This window comes from Lipotes vexillifer, unplaced genomic scaffold, assembly GCF_000442215.2.
Source record: "Lipotes vexillifer unplaced genomic scaffold, Lipotes_vexillifer_v1.1 scaffold697, whole genome shotgun sequence".
NCBI lineage: Eukaryota > Metazoa > Chordata > Mammalia > Artiodactyla > Lipotidae > Lipotes > Lipotes vexillifer.
Window position 1 is genome coordinate 356,011 of NW_006779498.1, and position 4,789 is coordinate 360,799.

The 4,789-nt window shown below is 40.9% G+C and overlaps 1 pseudogene; it reads left to right on the top strand.

Annotated features, from left to right (window-relative positions):
* Nucleotides 1-761: 761 nt before the first annotated feature.
* On the top strand, nt 762-2,155 carry LOC103072659 (eukaryotic translation initiation factor 2 subunit 3 pseudogene; annotated as a pseudogene).
* The last annotated feature ends 2,634 nt before the right edge of the window (nt 2,156-4,789 follow it).

Genomic DNA, 4,789 nt, shown 5'->3' on the forward strand with positions numbered 1-4,789 from the left:
CATTAAATAACTTGGCCAAGGTCACAGCTAGTGAGTTACAGAGCCAGGATTCAACTTAAGAATGCGTGGCTCCAAGATCTCCTGATTCTCTGAGCATCAGAGACCTGGCTCAATTCCTTGTTCCTCCATGAACCAACTGTGTGCCCTTGGCAAGTCGGTTAACTTTTCTGGGCCTCATTTTCCACATCTGTGAAATGGGTAGGTTGAGCTAGATGATGTGTTAGGCCCCCTCCGTCTCTGATATCTAGACTTTGAACCCCTTGAAGGATATCACTTATGCATCCCCAGCACCTAGCAGAGGGCCTGGCCCAGAGTGGGTCTAGGTCAACATCTGTTGAGCTAAATCTATCCTGATGGGGCCCCAGCTCTTAGCTCCACAAGTAGTTGCCATTTCCAAATCTCTACATTTCATAGCCTCCCCCGTCCAAAGATACCATAATTTATCCATTTTGATTGTTTTCCATTTTTCCTATTAAAAAAAAAATGTTACTGGCCCAGGGAGGTGGGGCCTGCCGCCAGGGGGACCCGTCCGCCGTCGTTGCAAAGTGGAACCCTGCCACGCGGTCAGCCTGCCACGCGGTCATTCTGCCGGCAGGCACTGTACAAATCCGTGGGGAGAAAAGTCCAAGCAGTGAGGCCTCCGCTGCACCGGCCATCCTCTTCTCCCAGGCCTGGGCCCTAGTTGGCCCTCCTGCCTCCACTGCCCCACCTTGCAAATGATCAGGCAGCCACCTGGACGCCTTCCTTCCTCTCCAGGCAAGATGGTGGGGTGCGGGGCTGGTGTGACTTTAGGGCAGCCGCACCTTTCTCAGCAAGATCTCAACACTTTGGATGTTACCAAGTTGACGCCACTTTCCCAGAAGTTATCAGCAGACAGGCCACAATTAATATAGGTACAATTGGTCATGTAGCTCATGGGCAATCTACGGTTGTAAAAGCTATTTCTGGGGTTCACAAATGAACTAGAAAGAAACATTACAATCACACTTGGCTATGCTAATGCTAAGATTTATAAACTTGACGACCCAAGTTGTCCTCGGCCAGAATGTTATAGATCCTGTGGAAGCAGTCCACCTGATGAGTTTCCTACAGACATTCCAGGGACCGGAGGGAACTGCAAATTAGCCAGACGTGTTTCCTTTGTTGACTGTCCTGGCCATGATATTTTGATGGCTATTATGCTGAACGGTGCCGCAGTGATGGATGCAGCTCTCCCGTTGATAGCTGGTAACGAGTCTCAGACTTTCGAATACCTGGCTGCTACAGAAATCATGAAACTGAAGCATATTTTGATTATACAAGATAAAATTGATTTGGTAAAAGAAAGCCAGGCTAAAAGAACAGTATGAACAGATCCTTGCATTTGTACAAGGTACAGTAGCAGAAGGAGCTCCTATTATTCCAATTTCTGCTCAGCTAAAATACGATATTGAAGTTGTCTGTGAGTACCTAGTAAAGAAAATTCCAGTACCCCCAAGAGACTTTACTTCAGAACCCCGACTTATTGTTGTTAGATCCTTTGATGTCACCAAACCTGGCTGTGAAGTTGATGACCTTAAGGGAGGTGTAGCTGGTGGTAGTATTCTAAAAGGAGTATTAAAGGTCGGGCAAGGAGATAGAAGTCAGACCTGGTATTGTTTCCAAAGATAGTGAAGGAAAGCTCATGTGTAAACCCATCTTTTCCAAAATTGTATCGCTTTTCGCAGAGCATAATGATCTTCAGTACGCTGCTCCAGGAGGTCTTATTGGAGTTGGAAGAAAAACCGACCCCACTTTGTGCCGGGCTGACAGAATGGTGGGGCAGGTACTTGGTGCAGTTGGAGCTTTACCTGAGATCTTCACAGAATTGGAAATTTCCTATTTCCTGCTTAGACGGCTTCTAGGTGCACGCACTGAAGGAGACAAGAAAGCAGCAAAAGTGCAAAAGCTGCCTAAGAATGAAGTGCTTATGGTGAACATAGGATCCCTGTCGACAGGAGGAAGAGTTAGTGCGGTCACGGCTGATTTGGGCAAAATCGTTTTGACTAATCCTGTGTGCACAGAAGTAGGAGAAAAAATTGCCCTTAGCTGAAGAGTTGAGAAACACTGGCGTTTAATTGGTTGAGGTCAAATAAGGAGAGGAGTGACAGTCAAGCCAACAGTAGGTGACGACTGAAGAATTAAATAACAGATTTGGATGAAGTCGGAATTTCTCTTAACCTAGGGGTATATTTTCAAAGCAATAGTGAGGAATTAATTTCACAGCTCATTACCTTAGGAGTAGCTGTAAGGTTATTCTCATTTTTTAGTGATGAAAAGTTAACCTCTAAAATAGGGTCTACAATAAATGTAAAAATTGGCATAATGTTGGATTGAATCTACATTTTACCAGAAACTAATCATTCCCAAATAATGTCTAATTTATACATCAGTGCGGGTTTGAAAGGAAACTGCTACAACCAGCCTTTGCTGTAGCACACATACCACTGAATTTGTTTGAAATAAAATTTTTCTTCTTAAAAAAAAAAAAAGTTCCTGTATGTCTCTCTCTTTTTACTTTCCTGCATGTCTCTTAATGGACTAAAGTATCACTTAGTGTATATCCAGATGTGGAGTTTTTGGGTCATGGGGTGTACACAAATCCCTCTCAAAAGTTGTTGTAGGAATTTACATTCCCACCATGTGTATGAGCTACCCTTTCCCCATATACTTCCAAAACTGAAGTTTGTCAGATTTTTAAAATTTTGTCAGTTGGCTGAGTGTGAAGTGGCATAAATACATTTTAACTTTTCATAGTGGAAATTTTCAAGTATTTACACAATAGTAGAAAGAATAGTATAATGAACTTCTACTGTACCTATTATTCACCTTCAACAATTAATAACTCCTTGTCAATTTTGTTCCCTTTATATTCTACCACCCATTATTTTTAACTGAATCCCAAATATCATACCATTTCATTTGTAAATATTTCAGCAACATCTCTAAAAGATAAGACCTCCCCTTTTTAAACACAACCACAGTACATCATCAAACAGCACCAAATGTCAACAATTCCTGAATATTATCAAATATTTGAGTCAATGTTCACATTTCTCCAATTACACTTTTTTTTTTAATATTTGTTTGAATTGGGATTCAAACAAGGTCCATACATTTTTATTATTTGTTTTTTATTTTTGGGCTACACTGTGTGGCATGTGGGATCTTAGTTTCCCGACCAGGGATCGAACCCGTGCCCCCTGCGGTGGAAGTGCAGAGTCTTAACCACTGTACCACCGGGGAAGTCCCAAGGTCCATACATTGTGTTTGGTTAATATTTGCTAAGCTTCTTTTAATGTATACGTTAAATCTCTGTCTCTCTTTTTTAGTATCTTGACATTTATTTGTTAAAGAAATCAGATTGTTTTTCCTGTTAGACTTCTTGCTAGTTTAGCTTTTGCTAAATGCATCCTTGGGGTGTCATTTCATGTGTTCCGCAGTCCCTGTATTTCCTGTAAGCTGGTAGTCAGGTCAAGAAGAGGGGTTAACAAACTATAGCCCATGGGTCAAATCTAGCCCCTACTCTTTTTTGTAAACAGAGTTTTGTTGGAACACAGCCATGCCCATTTGTTTAGTTATTGTCTATGCCTGGTATTTCTACTATTCAACAGCAGAGCTGAATAGTTGCAACAGAGATTAGAGCTATATAACCTGTAAAGTTTAAAATATTTGTTACCTGGCCCTTTAGAGAGAAAGTTTGTCAACCACTGCGTCTAAAGTCTTGATCAGACTCCTGCTTGATTTTGGAGGCATGATTTCTTCATAGAAGGTGGTATTGATTCCATCAAAAGGCCCATTATGTCAAGTTGTTTCTGTTTTTGTAATATTTTCAGTTAGATCAGCTAATTCATAACAAGTGATGATGTCCCAAGTCAATCCTTCATTCCTTTTTCATTTTGTTTGTTGGAATGCTTATGTAAAGAGCAGCTTCCTCTCCTTTACTATTTGGTTGCCTGAGGCACAGTTCTTACAGGAAAGACAGAAAAAGTGCTTAATTGTTTCCCTTTATTTACTAGTTTCCAAAATAATGAATTGATCTCTTAATATCTTCTGAAGATGATCACTGAAGTTTTTTGTTTATTTTTAATGTATCATTGTAGACTCATGGATTAAAATATATTTGATGTTTTTCAACCAATTGCAGTTATTTTCTTTACTGATGCTCAAATTGTCCTGACTTTGGCCAACGCGAGACTCTTCGGTTGCCCGCGGAGTCTCTTTGCCATAACTAGCTTCCTTGATTTTTGGCATTAAAAGATAGTCTAAGTACATATTGTGCATTTTCTGTCCTAAAGCTGGTATCGGCTATTTATTTGTTTGTTTGTTTGTTTGTTTATTGAGGAGCCTGGTTCCTTTTAGTGTGAAATAGTATTTAGAGACTACAGTCTGGACAATTAAGTTGCTTTCTGAAGTGTTGCTCATTGTTTCTAGACCTGAAAACAGTAGGCAGAGCTAGGGAATATGTGTCTGTTTTCAGGTCAGCTGCATCAAAAATTCACACTGAAACTTCCATTTTAAACCCAGAATTATAAGATTTTCACTGAACCCCTTTCATCCTTCATATGTATCTCCTTTCTCTGGAACCAAGTCCTGGTTCTCAGCACCAGCAGCATCAGAACTCACCTGCTTCATCCCACACTAGCTAGCCGACAGTCCCAGAATAACAGTTCCAATGCTGCCGCTAACAATACGATGACTGAAAACTGGCAGCCCTTTATAAACATCAGAGTGAAAAATTCTGAAAATGAAACAGGAGAGGACCTCAGCA